At 38.2% G+C, this 21,560-nt stretch overlaps 1 long non-coding RNA gene across 1 annotated transcript in view; it reads left to right on the top strand.

Moving 5' to 3' along the window:
- The first annotated feature begins 6,833 nt into the window (after nt 1–6,833).
- Nucleotides 6,834–21,560, top strand: part of LOC307166479 — a 29,397-nt gene continuing 14,670 nt past the window's right edge. Inside the window, exons 1-3 of the long non-coding RNA XR_013822634.1 lie at nt 6,834–6,929; nt 7,588–7,750; nt 11,904–11,951. This is a non-coding gene — a long non-coding RNA (uncharacterized lncRNA). The remainder of the gene's footprint in view (nt 6,930–7,587; nt 7,751–11,903; nt 11,952–21,560) is intronic.

Below are 21,560 nucleotides of genomic sequence, written 5' to 3'. Positions count from 1 at the left end.
TTGCTCGTTGTCTGTAGATCACACGCAGAACTTTCCACTCATCAGCTGTTTTGAAATTGCGCTCACTTTAATTTGCCCTTTTTAGTAAATCTGCCCTCAGTTGTAAACGGGTGGTTTCCTCGTTTACCTGTGATCCGATTGACCAAAACGCATCTTAATACGAGGTTTAAACAGGGCCTGAGTTAAAAGTGTATGTCCTCCACACTAAGGCCTAGTCCACACATTCATGGGTATTTTTATAAACTGAGTTTTTCCTCCTTCATTTAAAAAAAAAATTGAAAATGCAATGAATCGCTGTCAAGAGCATTCCAAAACAACAGGTGGCGATATAACCCTAACTGTAAAGCCATGTTGGCCAATCAGCAGCCTGGAAAAAAATGAGCCTACCGGTTCCGACATCACAAGCCAAAATCTCCGGTTTCACCGTTTACACGACAACACTGCAAGAGTTTCTAAAAATCTTCACCCTAGCAGGAGTTTTAAAAAAAAATCGGTTTCAGTGACCGGATTCTGCGTTTGCGTGTGGACAAACGCCCAAACTGCACAGAAAAAGCTGCGATTTTGAAAATACCTGTGTACGTGTGGACAGGGCCTAAATCAGCCTTCCTCTGCTGCATTACCTGTGCTGGAGGTGATCAAAGAGAGGAGGCAGTGCCTGGCTGGATGACAGGACGGGCTAATTATCAGTATAGCTGCAGGGATTAGAAGCGATCAGAGAGGAGGGACGGCATTCAAGGGGCGGTGTGGATGTGACAGCTTCCTTTGTGTGAGAAGCTTTAACTACTAGGCCTCACCACACCCTCCAGGCCCATTCTGACATCATGGTAAAGAGTCATGGAGAAGAGCAGAGGGGAAATATTGGCATTGACGGGGTTGTTTCACCATCGCCTACAGATCTGTGAGCGAGTGAACAGCCATATATTAAAGTTAGAGAGACAGACAAGTATTGACACAATGGGTGGGGTTAAGCTAGAGTAGTTATGTAGTTACAGATATGGGAGTTAAGACCTCGGGTAACAGTGAAGGAAAGAAAAGGAGAGATTTAAAAAAGAAACGTTTAAAGCCTCTGGTTTTAACACAAAGGCAGAAACAGGGTGCGTCAGCATTCCAATACCTACCTTCATTCAAAAAATAATTACTGCTGCCTGCAAAGGAGAACAGGTTTCTGGTTCACACTGAAGTTGATGGTGGTTGATATTTGTAAGGCCCAACACCCCAAATCCTCTTGTCAGTGTGCTATTGAGAACTATCTTTAAAGAAGTGAATCTTTCCTCAAGGCATGGCAATGAAACCCTGAGCGGGCGTTTCAGCTTGAGATTTAGTCAAATCCGAATTATAGACAAAGGTCACCTATGTAGGCTACTTAATTTAAAAATTATAAAAACAATACTGATTTTGAATACAAGTTCTTTCAGGAGAAGCTATTTGCTATATAATAATAATATTAATAATAATAAGTTTCTGCCAAATACTATTAGACATTTAACATTAAAAATATACAATATAGGCCTATATGAATGTTATTTCATACATATTACTGTGTATTACATATACTACTGTACCTTTCAAAAAGTAATAATAGTAAATACAGTAAATTACATTTATAATGTTACAGAAGATTCCTTTCAAATAAATGCTATTCTTTTTATTTACCAAAGAATCCTGAAAATGCATCACATTTTCCACAAAAATATTAAGCAAAAAAAAAGTAAAAAACATATACTAAAAAACAGTTATTTGAAAATGTAATAATTTTTCACAATAGTTCTTTTTTCACTGTATTATTGATCAAATACAGCAATACATCCTTGGTGTACATAAGAGACTTCTTTAAAAAACATTTTAAAAATCTTACCGACCCCCAAATTTTAAACAGTAGTGTATGCATACTCTATTTGTACAGTATTTTATGTTTATGAAGACATACTAGCCAGATTACTAAGGAATATCAGCCATCTTTCCATGCAACAACTGAATGTATATGGGCTAGACAAATATAAATATGCCTTTCCTTTCTTAGTCATTGAGTGAAATAGCTTTGGTGTTATTCACATCAAGTGCACTCCTTAAAAAGAATGTACACATTTAGCTATGCATCTAATGTGCTATATTATACACATCTAAAGGAGAATCTAAACATACAAGGAATGTTTAGATATGGCAGCCTTTTTTTCACCCTTTAGAAATGACAGAATAAAGCCTTATTTTTAACCCTTGATGTAACATCTGGAAAATTAATGAAGAGAGAATTTCTTACTAAGCATCCTTTTCTCTGGAACTGAAGAAGCCACTTAACGCCATCAATTAATTGCCAAATGCAGGGGACGTTTCAGATGCTTTAAACATGTTTTAAATGGCATGGCATTATCAAACATGACTATAGCCTGTATACACACTGCGGTTTATTCGTATCGAACACATCTGTTCATATTGTTGACATCAAGGCCTTGAAGTGAAGCTATTTTAAACAAAAAGAAGTATGTGAGCTAAAAGCTGGAAGAGGAAAGCAAGCATAAGGAAGTAGAGGTGGATCTAAGTAAAGTAAAGTGTGAGGAAGAGAGGGAGAATGAGAGAGAGCGAGAGATTGGAGAGCAATAATGTAATATCAGGCAAAGAAGAGCGGCTCTTTAAGGGAGAAGTAGGGATATTGGCGACGCTTGTGCGGAGGTGAGGGGAGGGGAACGGGGTTTGGATTGTGTCTGAAACATTTTGTATGACCTCCTCTCTCGGCCATCCATCAGAACGGCTGGCTCATTATTCTAACTAGCCGGCTCTTTTCTTCTGTTGCAGGACGCCATCAGTAGCAATCTGCATGCCAATTATCGGCCAGACCCCCTGATACCCCGTATGAAAATGATCTGTCAAAGAAAAAAAAGAAGGGGAAAAAGGAATGCGAAAAGGCTTTTGCACCATAGCCCCAATCTCTCCCCTCCCCTCATTTTCTACTCTCTCTTTCTCTTTCTCCTTCTCTCTCTCTCTCTCCCTCACCCTCCCTGTATGGGCAGTGACAGGGCTTCCTGGAAAATTAATCTATGGAGAGTGAAGAGAGAGAGAGAGAGAGAGAGAGAGAGAGAGAGAGAGAGAGAGAGAGAGTAAAAAAAATTATAAATGTAGCTATTCTTCGTCTTCAGCCGGCTCAGCTCTTGGGCTCCGCGGGGCAGGGGGAAGTGGAGTGGGTGATAATTGCAAGCGAGGGTAGGATGATAACAAAGGGATACTCTTCTCCCCTTGAATGTTAGACTAAGGGCAAGGGCAAGTGGGCCAGCTACAGCCATCTTTAAACGCTTTGTGCCCTTCCAGGTATACTCCTTTCATTCGGCTATCAAATTACAGATGGGAATCCAACATTATGTCACTGTTCTTATTGGGCTTCAGTAAAGCTTTCTCTCGGACCTGCATGCACTGAAATATGGAGGGCCAAAATGCATAGTAAAGATGTCAAAAATTAAAGATCTCTCTACTGAATAAACAATAAAGATCACAAGGGCAAAGTTATGGACAATAGAAAGACCAGTGATTTCAGGCAAAATTATCAACTTTGAACATCCACAGCAATGAAATATAGCATGGGTATTCAACTGAAGTTCCAAAAGGTCAATTATTTTTTAAACAATCATAACTCACAATGTTTCAGCAGTCAGTATGTTAAGAGATTTGTAAAATGAGGGTCCAGAACGGCCTATAATTAATTGTAAATTTTAGGTTGGCAGCCACAATACTACAAGAGTAAAAATCAATAAATCAAGTGTGAAACCTGCATTCTGGCTTTCTCTTTATTGCATCAAAAAGTATAAGCTCCATCCATGTCATGGTTATATGTTACTTCACATGTAGTTTCTGTTTCAACTTTGCAATGTAAAGTTTGTTTAACCATTTTGTGTAGCCAAAAATTGTTTTGTATTAATAATAGTTTAATAGCAGTGGCTCATGGTCCAGTGGGCACATCTAATCTCACCTGATCTCAAAAGCTAAGCAAGGTTTGGCTTGGTTAGAATTTGGATGGGAGACCGCCTGCAATACCAGATGCTGTAAAGGCCCCGACGTACTTCAAGTGAAAGCAAAGAACGAACTGGTGTGACAGAACTTCAAACAAAATCAGGCCAAAATAATGTTGGACTTTTGGAGTTAATTTCAGGAGTTCAAAAACTTGTAAAACCAAACTCACTCATGGCTGGCCCAGCCATGTGATTCCTTCAGAGTCAACACGCGGTGAATCTGACTGCAGTAGATGTGCAAGATATGAATAAAAAATATGTTATTTCAGCCAGCGCGCATACCTGTATTTACATCCTGTTTTTGGTTGAAGTCCACAGTAGTCGAGTTCGGGCGCATGATCGTACGTACTAAACCTATGCGCGTGAACTCGACAATCGACTACTGTGGACTTCAACCGAAAACAGGATGTAAATACAGGTATGAGCGCTGGCTGAAATAACATCATTTTTATTCATATCTTGCACATCTACTGCAGTCAGATTCACCCGCGTTCACTCTGAAGGAATCACTCACATGGCTGGGCACTTGTAATGACACATCAAGGATGTTAAGAGGCTAAAAGCAGGTTTAAAACTTGCCCCATTTAAGTCAACAGGGTGCAAATTTTAAAAAGAGGATAACACGGTGTAGGCAACACCGATTTTTGTCGTTGTTCTCTGTACTGACAGCACTCCAAATTTACAAAAAAATTAGCTCAATGTTAAAATTGACCGGAGTTCTCCTTTAAAGCTGTATACTTTTAAGCAGTATAAATAAAATGTGACATGACTTGACTGGATTGCCGAATTGTAGAGCCTGTAAAACATCCACATCGGTATGAGTTGTGATAGACTCAAGCATCCCTGCAACTAGGACAAGCAGTTTGGAGAATGGATTCCGAGTTTTTCTTATTGGTGATCTCTGCATTATAGCAACAAGGTGTTTGTGTAGCTCAAACAGTAGTGTAGCATGGTGCTAGCATGCTAAGTTCATGGGTTCAATTCCGAAGGAATGCATGAAATTATTTTGAATGCAAGGTAATTTGCTTTGGACAAAAGTGGCTTAGTATTACATACTTTTGACTGTGTCACACCTTAACAAATATTTAGTATTTTAAGATCACTTGCACCTATTCATCAAGTTTGTAGCTTTCCTAATCCATCAACACTCCAGTCATACAGCTGCTAAGATCAGACATCTTACTGTATACCAGACTCCATTTGGAATGAACATAGTGAGAGCCTTTCTATAGTTTAAAAGTGAAAGAGGCATTGAAATCCTGTGTGTCGCCTCATTTTCAGCATAGGGGACAGCTGGTAAAGCTAAGCCAGAGAACAGAGGCTACGGAGTTTCAGCGGAGAATCACATTTTCTCTGTTTCCCTTTGTGCCCCATGTGTGTGTGCTTTGATTAAAGAAAGAAGAGGCTCTAATCGTGTTAAGGCCATTTTGTCCAATTGTTTTTACACCCCCGTCCATATCCTCCCGCAAAGAAAGCTTGATATAGATGCCACAGTGGAGCAAAAGCAATGTCTCTCTAACCAGGCTGATCTACCCAATCTCACAGAACAGAGCTAACACAACAAGTCAACACCAGACAAAGCTGGAAAGTGTTTGTAAAAAATCTATTTTATCACAGTGTTGCTGTGTTTTGTAGGAGATGATTTTTTTTTTTTTTTTAGCTTTTGTGCAGTAGGTAGCGCACAGTGGTTGGCTTAAGGGACCGAATCTGATTTCGAATCCGACTTGGCTCATGACCCATTCCCATTTTCCCACTTTCCTCTCTGCCACTACTGTGAATAAAGGCCAAAAAGAGGTTGTCCAGACAAACTAACGGAGTAGGTCAGAGGTTCTTATGCCACATTCTGACTGACCCAGCATGCTGTTCTACTGCCATCAGTTTGCACTCATCCAGCCACAAACAATGCTATATATCACAGTATTTGACACACTGTGGAATTCTACATTCTCATGACATAGGGCGCATATTTACATTATTACCATTTTGCGGCAAAATTCTGCAGACGAAATGGATTTTCACATGAGAGACGTGTAAGGGGATTCAAGGATTCAAGTTGAACTTTGAACTTGCAAATTCATTGCATAAAGAAGTTTATTCAGGTGTGCTATTAGTATACTTCTTTTAAGATAATATACTTTCAAAATTTCAAGTAAGTAGGCCAATATGGGTATTGACTTTTATTGACAAATTGGCCGATACTCCTTTAAATACCTTTTTTTCACATAGTTTTACATACTGTCATATGAACTTACATTGTCTGAAAATATTGATTTATAAAGAAAACAGATATGCTCCTAATTCTGAGTATGTACATTTTTGTGTAGTCCACTGGTAGTGTACATCGGAATTTACTTCAAATCTACTCCACCGCCATTGGTGGAATTTTCCGGCTATCCATGTTTCCACTGTTATAGACCTTATGTAGCTCCGCCCCTTTTCAGCGCTGCGCTCATTGTCTTTTGACTTCCGGTCTGTATTTTCACAGCGTTTTGCGTGTTTATTAATGAACGGCTCGTTTTAAAATCTTCCCGGTCGATTTACATTTGTTAAGTCATCTGCTTTAAACATTACAGTCCTCATGATAACTTTCGTTAACTTTACATTAAGTAAATCCACTTAAAAAGCTAATTACTCCTGGACAGAAATGCCATATAAATATACAGAGCGACCGCAAAACGGAAGTTAAAAGACAATTTTCCAAAGATGGCGGCGCCCTTGTTTCTCTGGTGCATAAGGTCTATACGGTAGGGGGCGCTATTACGCATCTTCTGCAAGAGTAGTGCAGAATCTCCAGATCAAAAAACAGGCGAAGAATAAGCAGAAACAAGTGATAGAAGATTGCTTACGCAAATGTAAAATAACGCGATCATCAAACATTAAACAGCATATAAAAACTGCCTAACGTTACCGAATGAAATGTCGACCAAGGAAGAGGTAAGAAGCTTTGGGCTTGTTGATGGACTTGATCTACTCCATCTATCTGAATTGATCATCGTTCTGAATCCGATCCAGGTGTAGCCTAGTCTTTGACAAAAACACAGCTTTTTTTGTGTTGTTTTTTTTTTTTTTTTTTTATGAAACTTACTTTCTTTCTTTTTTTCTTTTTTGATATTTTGCATTTTCAGATATTTAACAAAATATTCTGGGGGTCGTTAAAGTTTTGTAAAAATGATTTAATGATTCCGTTGATGGGAAAAGAGTTAAAGTGCAGTTAAAGGTTTATTTCAAGTAAGTTATACAAATTAATACCTAAATAGGAACATAGAAGTATACTTAGTGCAAAAAAATATATAATAAACTATAAGTATGAGGTTAAGTTCATTTTTAAAGAAAACTTATAAGTATAATACTAAAAAGGAACATGCTAAGATGCTACATGTATTTAAAGGTACAATATACGAATTTTGTATCAAAATATCCAAAAACCATTTGCAGTGTTATATATTTCTTTCAGTTGTGTACTTCCATTATCCTAAATGTTTCCTAGAATTAGTAAATTCAGAGAAATTCACAATTTTAAAAAGTGCCAGTCCCTGTTCACTTGTTGCCTGTCAATGACGTAATATCCGCGTTATCCCTGTTTTCCGCGTAGTAACCATGGCGACAGATGTGGACAACTGCATAGTTCGTAACGTCTAGCGGCACGCTGTTGTTGTTTCGTTCAAGCATTATGGATCATGGCAAGCAGACTTGACAGAGCTTCACGAATCACGCCTTGACAGGGACACCGCTCTTGCATGTACTTTATTAGACAGGTGAGCAAATATACAAAACAAATAAATGTTATATAGCTCAACATGATGACATGTTAGAATATGATCAGTATGTTATTCTAATGTTGATCTAGCTTACTGCTAGTCTCATATAGCAAACAAACTAACACATAGCCTAGAATAACATTAGGCCTATAACTTTCAACACACTCAAATGCTGTTTAGTATGATAGTGTAATGTTAGACCAAATGAAACAGCGCTGGGTTACCTCACAAGTTTAATTCGTCAAATAAACTGACCAGTGTAAGTAGTAATTCAGCACTTGCGGGTAGTTCGGTAGAATTAAATGTCCTTATTCTTTTATATCCGTTGGACTCGCGTGTGGCGCTGATATTTGTCTCTCATTAGCAATCGCGACCTGCTTCATACCACAGTCATGTTAAAAAACATGAATTTTTTCATTCATCCATAAACATTATTAGATCCATCAGCATGACAGCAAGTCCCATCAATCTGCTTATCACTGCGTCATCAACCTATGCCTTTGTTATTGTAAGAGGTTAGAGGTTTCCTCTAGCGGCGGAAAAAAATTACATATTGTAGCTTTAAAGGAATGGTTCGGAGTAATTTCAACCTAGGGTCCTTTGCACCATGACCTCGAGCCAAACACCCCCCCAGAAGCCTTTTTTCCCTCGGTCGAACATTATTAAAGTTAGCGCTTAGGCTATTTAGAGATATCAGCCTTAGTGTAGGCGCTAATGGATCCAAGGTTGTATCTCATAAATTACCCCTCTAATAATGCCCGCAATGGTACCAAACTTCTACAGTAGTACAAATAGGTTCTGTACTCATAAAATGAGGCATTGGAAAATTTGTAAGTACATCAGGAGTTTATTTAAAGGGTCATTTCACCCGTGGAGACATGAATGTGTATTGAAAGTGGGTCATTTATGTAGAAGAAATGTGAAATTATTTTTGAATTTGGAGCTTTCTAGACTGAGAAAAGCCAGAAAATGTATTTTTGGCTTATGTGGATGAAAGACAACAACTCCCAGAATGCACTTGCTTCGCTGCCCTACAAGGCCACTCCCAAGCCACGCCTACCAGTAAGACAGCGCTGCGCAGTTGAAAACAAAAACATCAAGGCAAGGCTAGGCTACGAGTGAGTCTCCGAGACGAGTTTGCCCAAAATGTCCGGGATTCGGCTTTTGCGTTCTACAGTCGCCATTCATCATGTTTACTGTGGCGAGCAGGACGAGGCTGAGGGGCGCGGGAGAACGGCGCGAGGCCGGTGGCGTGATTACTGACGACCGACACCTGTGAGGCACTGTTCTCGTATCTCGCACGGAGGAGCAGGTATTTTCTTAGCAATGGTAAAACACACATCAACCGATCATGCCACCGGCCTCGCGTCTTTCAACCGATCATGCCACCGGCCTCGCGTCTTTCAACCGATCACGCCACCGGCCTCGCGTCTTTCTCCCGCGGCGCTAGCCTCGTCCTGCTCCCTGTATTACTGTGATTACTGATGAGCGCGCCTGTGAGATGCACCGGTCTCATGGGCTATCTCTCACGGAGGTGCGGGTATTTTCTTAGCAATGTTAAAACGCAAATCAACCGATCACTTGTTTAGCATTCATGTAAACATTACATTCAGATTCACCAATCGGGGTGAATTCAGTTAGATTGAAACAAAAGGTGAGCATGTAAACAATGGATGGCGACCGCAGAAAGCAAAAGCTGAATCCCGGACATTTTTGTCGATCTCGACGGCCGGACATGTCCGGGAAATAGAGTATGGTAACCCCTACTACTCAGCTTTCTTCGTCCCTGTTTTCTGCAGGTTTCTGCCGTTGAAATCAAACGCACTCGCACTGATCTGTGATAGGTCTGTTAGCGCATTAGGTCCAACCCCCTATGGGCGGGTTTGAAAGGGTGGATCTAGTGCTTGTAGTCTTAACAGAAATCCCCCCCTCTTACACTTCCTCCTACAATGACGCAAAATGACGATTTTTGCGTCATTGTAGGAGGAAGTGTAAAGAGGTAAATACAGATTTCTCTCGTCTCGGGGGAAAATGAAAAAATGTTGCATGACCATTCAATAGTATGACTGGGTTTCTAACAATGCAAAGCTTAATGCAAATGGGTGAAGTGTCCCTTTAAATAACACTTGCCTGTTGGCTTATGCTACTGCTAACCCGGACGTCAAGGTCACTTCCGTAATTTGGGAAAAGCCCATAAAAGTCCTGGCAGAAAGCGATGCATAAGGATGTAGTGTAACGACGCCCAGTTCCAGGAATGCACTAATATTTTGTTGGTAGTACCAGTTTGCAACAATTATTAGTTGACACTAAGTTGTCAACACTTCGGAAAAAATAATAATTCATCGTTACACTACATCCTTAGGCATTGCTTTCTGCCAGGACTTTTACGGACTCGAGGTCATGGTGCAAAGGACCCTAGGTTGAAATTACTCCGAACCATCCCTTTAACTAGTAAACCACCAGTATACCTAAGTTCACTTATAGTATAGTTGCAGTGCAAATGAATGAACTTCGTAAACTAGTTGTGCACTCAAAGTTTAGGCTACTACTGTTACACTTTTATGCACTAAAAAGCGGGCCAATTTTGTCAAGTAGTACTGAATTAGTACACTTACAAGAATACTACTAGTACATTGATATTAGTATAGTTACTACATAAAGTATACTTAAAGATATACTTGAACTTAACTTAAGTATACTTAATCAAATTAATTTGAAGTATACTTCTTTTTTTTAAGGAAAAGCTGTTTAGTTTGTGTAGATTTAAAAATCATGGCTTCCCATTTATGGTTTAATCACGGAAGCTACATCAGTTACCTTTGCCAAGAGATATGAATTTATTATGTATCATGTGTCAGACAGATAGAAACAAGCATATAAGAATAAGGCTACATGAGAGGTCTTCATTCCAGATTTCTCTGTTCCCCATTCCTTTATCTTCCCATCCCATCATGTTAGATGTAAATGGTTTCTCTGGCTTTATGTTTCTCTGCCTTAAGTTTCTCACCCCCTGTTTCTAAGCCTATTATTGTGTCTCATGCCATGAAGTTTCTCATGCCATATGCCTTTGTTTCTCATGCCATGAAGTTTCTCATGCCTCATGCATTTGTTTCTCCTATGCCTCTGTTTCTCCTATGCCTCTGTTTCTCTATGCCTCTGTTTCTCTATGCCTCTGTTTCTCTGAGGTGGTACAGTAAGATAGAGCTTATATACATTACAGAGCAGCTTCCATTTAAGGTAACAACTGTGTTGCTTGTGCTTTAAAAATGGAACGTATATGTCATACGAACACATGGCACAATTCACTTCCATATTAAGAACTATCTCTGTTGTTTACATCTGCATCAGTTGAAAACATGTTACATTGTACACACCCTCTACAAAATATAGCTCATCCACCTGTCTCATGTGACATGATCTTCACATGGTTCATGCTATCTATAGTCTCCTCATGCACTGAACACATGCATAACTCTGGCTTGACAAAATACATTATGAAATTATGAATAAAGAAAAATAATACAAATACATAACATTAAACAGTAAATTTTTTAGTCTTCAGTTTGGAAGTGACCTGAGTAAGTGGTGCTTCATGAATCGCTACACTATTGATAGTCCCTGCCACCAGGATTTTATTCTAAGCTTTGCCAGTGTGACCAAACATGCACAACAATACTCACTCAAAAATATGCATGATCACTTCAGTTTGGGATACTGTGTAGATCCATCTATCCTTTCTCCAAACCACTTGTCTGCTGTCAGGTCACTGGGATTGTTATTTTTGCAATTCTGTTTGGTGAGGCTAGTGCTACAGATATCACACACTTCAACCGTTTAACACATTTTAGGATATACATTTAATGGGAATTTCAAGAGTAGTTGTAAAGCTGATACTTTAGAGAGTTGTCAGTCAAAGATTGTGATATTAAATGAGCAGTTAATCATATTATATAATTATTATTACATTAGCATGGTTCATTATTCTATCAGCTAGCCTTTGCTCTGAGTGGATAGGACTTTGTCATTAGCAGCCAATGTTACAAATACTTGGTGATTCTATACTAAAAGACTAAGTAGTCATTCTTCATCTGGACAATGTTGCATTGTACTTTCACTCCACATTTTTGAAACTCCTCTTTCTCTGTCACAGTGAGAGGTTTGACACCAGACAGCACAGAGCAGGATGCATTTGAATATGGTAAGTGCAGTAGTCACGGCTGTTTAAGTGCTCTGAGTGGAAGAGCTGAACTCTCCCCCGGTCGCTGTTCCCTGAGGTAATAATTAACAATCCTGTCGCCAAGTCGTCAGCAGTCAATTACACCTCCTGCTCCCGCGATACATACGCAATGACTGCGAGCAAACACCACAGAGTGAGAGAGAGAGAGACAAATGCTGGAAATTGAGATTATTGCAAACGGGGGGTTTTTGTATGGAGCTGAAGAGCCCAGTGTCAGGAGGTGAACGGTGAACACGGGCAACCCACCGTCGCCCAAAACATGGAGCTATTATAGTGGATTACACAGAACAGGGGACTTTTGGCGGGAGCGTTAATTGGAGCTCTGGATGGCGTCAGTTTCCAATTACTTTTAAGCTAGCCTACGGTTAATACAGTGACAATGGGCAATGGGTATGACATTCGGAAGAATTGAGCGATGGGGAGAGGGAGGGAAGGAAGTGTGGCTGTTCTCATTGATTTGGGCTTGAGCGGGAGATGACAATGGTGGCTAGCGCTGTGGTAGCATGCCGCATCTCATACTTATAGAAGAATGTCATAGCAAAGAGTAAACAAGAGGAATAATAGGTGAAATAAGATGTGACTGGATGCAGGCAAGCTCATGTTATTTTCTGTACAGTGTTCCATTGAATTACAATGACAACAGACAGAACTGTTGTAAAAAGCAGAACTAAGGTGTAATTAGATGACACAATGTGATTTTCCTGACAAACAACTCAGAGAATCAGATCGAAATGGGAGCACTGATGGCTCTTTTAAAGCATTAGTGATCTCATCACATGTATATTGCACATTACTGATTCAGATCCATTACAATACATCATTGACTTAATTTATTATGAAAATATTATTATAAATGTTATTTATGAAATAAATGTTTTTCTTCTCATATCTTGTAATTAAATAGAAAGCAACCTAAAGTACGATATATAGAGCAAACATAAACAAACTTTTCACACTCTCGCTAGTTTAATTTGTCCTCTAAAATGTCCATGAACAGTGTATATGTGACATGAGAATTCCACACCATCAAATCATGTTAGCCTATTGAAGTTAATAGCAATCTGTGGTAGAAAACATTTAAAACATTTTAGGAATAAAGCTGTTTGTCTCCTTTCCATGTGCAACTAGGATTTCACGAATCTTATAAATACACACACAATTAAATACTATTTTCACACTTTGCCTAAATAATGTAAAATAAAACATTCTCTGCATGTTGTTATTACACTGCTAAGTGATATGTACTTTATATTTTCTTTCTTTTTTCCTTCACATCACATTTCTTATATTTTATCTCAAGCGTGCATTTCACTGAATTTGTTATCTCCTCAGTAAACAAGTACACTAACTTTACAAAATAATATGTAGGCTATATGTGTAATATATATATATATATATATATATACAGTATAAAGATTTTAGTATATCTTCTCAAGGGACAATACTATTGAAATGAAACTTGGATATATTTTAGAGTAGTCAATGTGCTGTTTGTATAGCAGTATTTACTGTCCTCTGAAAATAACTCAACATACAGCCATTATTGTCAAAATAGCTGGCAACAAAAGTGAGTACAGCCTAAGTGATAATAGCTGTATGTCGTTTAACCATGCAAGGCCACATGTCCTATTCATCATTTTCATGTTTTTGCCTACTTGACAGGACCATACAAATTTGTGTATCTTGTATTAGAGCAGTTAAAATTTGTGCTTTGAGTACAATTCTCTCACACTGACCACTGGATGTTCAAGATAACAATGGTGCTCACACAAAATATTGACACTTTGGACACAGTTTTGACATGTTCACTTAGGGTGTACTCACTTTTGTTGCCAGCTATTTTGACAATAGTATGTTGAGTTATTTTCAGAGGACAGTAAATATATACTGCTATACAAGCAGCACATTGACTACTCTAAAATATAAGTTTCATTTCTATAGTGTTGTCCCTTGAAGCTGAAATGTGAGGGGTGTATATATATATATATATATATATATATATATATATATATATATATATATATATATATATATATATATATATATTAAAAATCTATATTTGTGTTACAATAGTTCATTGTGGTAAAAATTATGCCAGCTGTGAAAACAACTGAAATAAACTTGTGCAAATATTATATTTCTCTCTTTTTTAAATCATAGTTTTAAACATTTACAACTATTCATATTGAATATATTGAATTTCTCATGAATCAGCTTCAGTTTTTTTATTGTATTTTACACAATATTATAGCAGGCACAAAAACATCAGATCAAGCAAGCTGAGTTAACATTTGCTCTTGCATGTCAGATTTTAGCTGAACATAAGCTTGGACATTCATCTAAGCTTTACAACATTTTAGTAAAGACTAATTCTTCCTCTACTGAACAAAGTCATCATATAAGCAGAATCTTTAGTAGGTACAATGCCAAATATGCAGTACTGACTGTAGATGATCTTCTTATCTATGGATCTCTACTCTAAACATTCCAGTTAAGCTGCATAACATGTTGATTAACCCACTAATTAGCCATGTGACATGTGTTAGCGAAGGGAAAGCCAATGAAACAGAACTCAGCTAAAGAGCTAGAACTGAAAGCCAGGAATCACACAGCATCATCTCCCCCTCTCTCTCATTCTGTTCTCTTTTCCACTTCCACAGAGATCCAGCAGCATCAGTCACCCACTCCAGTCATCCCTCATCCCTTATTACCCCACTCTGTATGAAGGGCCTTGCTCAGGTTCTCACTTCAGTTTAAGTAGCTATTAGATTTGAATTATGAGCAGCATTGATGCACTCAAGCATATGGTCCTATCACATCAGCTCATTCGGCCTGTATAAATTACAGCTGTATGCTGGAGATGAATGGCAGCAGGCCAATGCCAGTTAATCCACACTCTACTCACAGCATATGCTACATATGCTAACTTTATCATAGATTGTTAGTGAGCTCAGGCATGTACCATTTTGGCATGGAAGAATGTGTTGTTGATCACCTTGTATTGTAATTGTAAAAGGGGCATTAATCTTAGTTGATTTTACCTGAACTTTTAAATTGGCCATATAATATGCCCACCTTAAACTTTATATTGTTAGTAAAGTTGAGCGCCCCAACAAAACAAATTTTTAATCCTCTTGTTTTAATTGTTTAATTGTTTTGCTGATGTGCCTTTAAGAACCATTTTAGAAAAACGTTCCTGTGGAATTTATGCAAAATTATATTATGTTGCTTCTAACATGTGGTGCTAAAAGCACATTCAATTTTTCTTTAAAACAGATAAGCTTAAACAAAAAAGGTGATACATATGGAGCTGGTTATGTGACGCAAATGTGAAATGTATTAGTTTACAAATCTTCCACTATGGCAGAAGTGTTTTGAGGTCATATAACATTATGTGCCCACCAAGTAGAGTCGAAATACCGTAATTATGATTTCCAAGCACATGAATGACAGAGTGAAGTCGTATATAGTGGGAAACTCAGAATTCTAAATGATACATGAGTTGCTGGGTTGTAATTGTTGTAAGAGGTGCATCAATTTGAAACATGGCAGAAACAATATATCTAAATTCTACTGTTAGAGAGATCAGTGAGTGAAAAGCAAGTCTGTAGTGATTTACTCAACTTTCACTGTTTGCAAAAACATTTAGTTGTGATATAGTGTATGAATGGAGATAGAAATTAATAATTTTAATAATTTTTAATTCAGATGTCTTTATATTGAGTTTATTTATTTTTTATAGAATTATTTAGTTTGTGTTATATACACATTAAAAATGCTGGGTTGTTTCAGCCCATGTTTGTGTCAAATATGGACAAAACCAACCACTGGGTTTAATATTTAAAATTTCTAAATTTAAACCAATGGTTGGATTTGTCCACATCTGACTCAAACATGGATTGAAACAACCCAACATTTTTTAGAGTGTAGAATTGCATTGAAGGCATCAACGAGCTGTTTTGCAGCTTATTTTGGCCATGATTTGGCCATCTGAGACAAATGTTGAGAATACTGAAAGATTCTTCTGATCCTTGGCCAAAATCAGAATTCTTTGATCGCTAGTTTGACATGTTCGCCGACAGCCGATTAATGACCGATGCAATCAAATTTGACCTCCGACGAAATTCTGGCAGTGTCAGAAGATTTGACTCACAGTCCTGCAGTGTGACTTCTCCTGCGACAACCATCAAATATTTCAATCAATTGGAGTGACGAACCTCATGACACAATTAGTGCGACAACAACAAAGCACCACTTGCTCCACACACATCGTCTTTGTTTTTTTTTTTTTCATTTTTCATTTCAAGACAAGCCATGATCAAGCAACTTTCTGTTGACAAGCCACCATTTCAATCCCGCATGTACGGTGGCCCAGTAGTGCACAACACAACGAAATTTAAAAAGCAAACATTAGTTCACAACAACAAAATTAAGCCACAACACAACGGAAATGAGCCACAGCACAACGGAAAAAGCCGCAACACATCGGAAATGCTCCCGACCATTAGAGGGCTCTCGGAGCGCGGTAAAGTTAGTTTTCCGGTTAGAAAACAAAAGTTAGTTAGGAGCATTTCCATTGTGTTGCGGCTTTATTTCATAGTGTTGTACATTTTCCATTGTGTTGTGGCTCATTTCTGTTGTGTTGTGGCTCATTTCCGTTGTGTTGTGGCTCATTTCCGTTGTGTTGTGGATTGATTTCATTGTGTTGTGGCTTAATTTCATTGTGAACTTTGTTTGCTTTGTTTAGTGCTGGGGAGAAACCTTTGAATTCTGAAAGTTACAGTAAGTAACACTTTTTTCCCCCAAAGATCAAGGAAAATGCGATTTCTCATGACCGTAAGGAACTCGTTTATTGGGAGTTCACTCTCATTTATGATATTTCAGTACACAAGATACACCTTTGAACTTTCTCTATAGCAAATAAATTAAAGGAAAGACCATCACCTTTTGACTTTTTTAAAATGATATACGCTTACATTTAATCTTGATGAAAGAATTCTACCCCCCCCCAACTGATAAACTCTAGACTCTCTAGAGACTCACATAGGTGACTAATTTGTTTCTTTTCTCTATTTTAGTAAAACTGTGTAATCATTCAATACTACTCATTTACAGAGAACAGTATAATGGAGTCGTTTTTGGCAAAGGATTGCAGAGTCTCTCGGTTTCCTAGGTATCACGTCAGTCTCCTTTTTGATCCAGCCTACGCCTATTGAGCACTACAGAGAGAGTAATTACTGCCTCCATTGAGTGTCTCATTTCATCCGCTATAATCTTTTTCTCCATTAATGTATTATTAGTTGGTTTTGGTACAAACAGATTAAGCAGGGGGCGAGAAAGGCAGAAGTCATTTGTTAATTGCACAGGCACCTTTTATTTGGCTTCTTTCCCCACTCAAAGTAAGTAAGGCGTAAAGAATTCCACCGCTGAGTTTGTACTGTAGATTAGGGCATGGGGTTAGGCGAGAAGAAATGAAAGAGAGAGAGAGAGAGAGTCTAGCTGAATGGCAGAATATTGCTCCAGTCTACCATGTCTTAGTTTCATTGACATTCAGATTTTTATCAAATAATGAATTAAACCTTGATTTTTCTGTCTACTCAGCAAAGAGAAACCCAGCAGTCTGTGGCATCCGTACTTTTGATGATATTAAAACTTTTTTAAAGGTATTCAAATGTATATGCAAGAGTACATGCATGTACCATTTTCCATTACTTTATTTATTAATTTATTTTTACAGGGGCCTGAAATTGGCTATAGAATGCATTTGACATCTGTGTATATTCCTTTAAAAATTCATTTCCGACCCCTCCTCTTAAGCCCATACGTGTTTAGACGTGGTCTCTGTGGATACCTGGCTAACAAAGAGAAGAAGAGAGAGCAGGAAATAGCAAATTAAACTCCCATCAACTAATGTGTCGTCAGGTAATGAAATAACAATCTGACATCCACTCATATTGAAATGCAAAAAAGGTGTCCCACCATTACCCTGGCAATTTATCATAAAAGGCGGTGAATTTCTACTTAATATACATGAGATCTGTGAGTTATTATGGAACTCCGCAGTCTAACAAACTTCTCAACGTGTGCACACAAAAGGGTCAAGCGTATTATTTTCACTTGCATCATATGTGGACGACAAAATGGCTTTCTGGAGAACTGAAAATCGAGGCTCACTTTGAACATGCTACAGTCTATTCTTCCTCCATACAATGCTCTCTCTCCTTCTCTGTCTTTTTGCGGATGTTTGGAATGAGAAGCAAGAGAGATAGATGTGCATGTGTGTGTGTGAGTGTGTTAACTGGCGGTATCAGTGGGAAGGTGGAAAGGGCTATTTCCAGTGCTCTAATTCATCTCTGCCAACAAAGTCTCCAGGCTTTGCCTCTCTCAGCTCTCCACCTTTCTCAAATGTGGCTTAGTACTTGTTGTACCCTGTTCACCTTGTTTTTCTGCTCCTTTGGGTATTGGGTCATTTCCCTGTGCCACTCTACATTTCACTCTCTTTTTTTCCCTTTTTGTATATACTGCTCTCTGAAGCAGAGGAGAAATGCCCTTAACCATTAATGTCAATTGGATAAGTAGTACTATTAGAGATGTGGGGGGAAAGAAGTTTCACCGTCTATGGACAAAACAACCTTAATAATAACTTTTCACTTTTGGAGTGACACGAGGGAAGAAGAATATGTAGGGTAACATGTTCTATGACACATTTATGTGTCATAGAATATAGGACATGTAAAAAAAAAAAGAAGATAATAGCATTTTATGCAACATACACATAAAATTAAATAATATAGGCTAATAATGTTAATTTAATAATTTAAATGATTTTTATTATAATGGTATTTCTTTTATTTTTATAATTTGACTAAATTACAGTTTGAAAGGAAAAGTTTATAAAACAGTTTTAATGTGATGTTAATTTAACAACAAATTGTTAGTTTTAATGAAATAATAAGTGCGTTAATGAAGATACACCCCCATTCATTGAGTCTGTAGAGTACCAAGGACTAAAGAAAAATAAGATTTATATGTGTCTAGTGGGAATATCCATGATTTAGACACAATGAAGCAACATTTCATCCTTGGATCCTTTAGAAACACGTTCACATTAACCAGACTAAGGTGGGTCACACTCAGGGTTGAGTGCTTAAAAGAAAAATGGTGGACAAAGCAAATGCAACATAATACAGCTTAAGCTGTTCTTAATGTCTTTCTGTGCCCGTTGAGGTAGGAGGCTGTTTAGTCCTGCATTGTTTACCATCAAACAACCTCTAATGAAAAAGCCCACTTCAGTATTACTGAAAGCCGCTATATGAGGCCCTAAGGGAGGGAGGGGGTATTTTTCGTTTTCAAAGTCCAGACTGAATTTCACTGTAGACTGAGAGCTGTCATATAAATCTGTGGGGCATAGCACTCTATGCTAATGTATAATTTATATGACACATTTTTACTGCAGCTGGTCATAATGCCATTATATTATTTGAATGTCTTGGGCTTCCCTCTGGAGACCCCCTATACAAATCAGGCCTGTCTCTCACCAAGCAGGGCCAAAGATTAATGACAAACGTGGCAAGGACAAATGAGAGCGTCTGACAATATCTTTCAAAGTTTTGCATATGAACTGCCTCAGCAAATATCCTGAAGACCAGAAACAAAGGCACATGTTCTCAAATAGCCGAGGATGACCCCTGTTCCAAAAAAAAAATAAAAAAATTCACAAGGATAACACTGTTCTTCATTGCTACAGTAAAACCTCAGACCTTCTGTTGTGTGTATGAAATTCCTGAATCCTACCAGAGCTCCTCCGTGGGACTTGAGACCGTTGTGATGCGCTGGCCTCGCTCCGCTCCCATGGCTCTCGGCCCCACCCTGCTAGCAGCAATGGTCATGTGACCCAAGGTTATGAATCCTTGCTATTCATTTTAAAGTTAGATGGTGGGAGAATTCGAGTTAACATATAAACAGAATAATTCTGCCTGTTAAAACAAAAACAACAAAAAATCTAGCCTTTAAACCTAGCACCATGTTTTACTTTTGTCTATCTTTTCGTAGAACATGCAGCTTTTCTCTCTCTTAATGTGTCTATGAGAGAGAGAGATAGATGGATGTTAATCCATTAATTACTTAGGGCTCTATTTTAACGATCTAAGCACATGGTCTAAAGCGCAGGGCGCAAGTTCACTTAAGGCATGTCTGAATCCACTTTTGCTAGTTTAACGACGGGAAAAATGGTCGGTGCGCCAGGCACATGGTGTAAAAGGGTTGTCCCTATTCTCTTAATGAGTAATGGGTGTGTTTTGGGATTTGCGTGTGTTAAACCAATCAGAGTCTCCCATTCCCTTTAAATGCCAGTTGCGCTCGCGCCACAGCAGATTCGCTATTTACATGACGGAATTTGATAGTGGAAAGACCGAACGCATCTCCAGAGCGCAAACGGAACTGCTCGTGCGCGAGGTAAAAATGCGCAAGCAGATCATTTACGGGACAAGCCGGATTCCACCATATCTTTATATACACAATAATAATATTTTACATTGTAATCCTTTTATTTTAAATATTTGGCATGGTTGTGTGCTGCTGTGTGTCCCTGTGTGTTTAATAAGAAGAGTCTACGCGCATTGTGGAACTGAAACTAGCAAAAAATACTTGCATCATGCTTAACGCTGCATTGCGCTGGGTGTAAGATAGGGCCCTTAAAGTGCATAACTTAACGTATCGCAATCAGCATGCGTACATTTTTCTATTGACTTAAACATTCCGAGGTTTGATGTTTTCAGATGACTGTCGTCAATAACAACGCCGCTGTATAACAAACTACTATATAACAAACCGCGACTGGCGCCATCTTGCGTCCACTTAGCGATTGTATTGAAAATAATTACTTGTCTTGTTGCCAGGACGATTGTTTTATACATTGTAATGGATTATAAAGTAACAAGCTGGATTTACATTATCCCTTAAATCTTAGGATCTTTATTACAAACAAAACATATAATAGAAAGATCATATATTTTGTCTATATAATACAAATAATAGGATTTTGGAGTATGATAATTATTTGTATTTTTTTTGGTAAGGCATTAAATGACTCAAGACTTGACTCGGACTCGTGACAAAATACTCCAGGCTTGACTCAGACTCCAGTGATAAAGACTTCAGACTTGACTCGGACTCCAGACGAAAGACTTGTGAACATCTCTGGTTTATGATATATTAGACACATTTATGTCATACATTTCATATGAAATTTAAATAAGTTTAAAAGATAAGAAATGTGTTTAATAGCAGATTCATTGGGTAAATGTGACCACCTGCAGTCTCCAAACGAGAAGGCACGTTCTAAATTTGAGAGCAGAGAGGGAACAAGCTGTATATAAAGCAAAAAATGCATTATAATATGTATATTTATTTGCAACAATTATATTAACAGCAATAATAAGAAATTCCTGTTAGAACAGCCAATGGGCTGATGGACGCCGCACTGCGTTGTCATGGTAATATTCCAGGTGAAGGTTATGAAGAAATTACGTTTTCTTTCATTGCTCCCTTCACAAAGTGGATTCCAAACAG

Source organism: Squalius cephalus (genome assembly GCF_949319135.1).
Source record: "Squalius cephalus genome assembly, chromosome: 10".
In the NCBI taxonomy this organism is placed as follows: domain Eukaryota; kingdom Metazoa; phylum Chordata; class Actinopteri; order Cypriniformes; family Leuciscidae; genus Squalius; species Squalius cephalus.
Note: the sequence above shows the minus strand (reverse complement) of the source record. Positions and strands in the feature narration are given on the sequence as shown.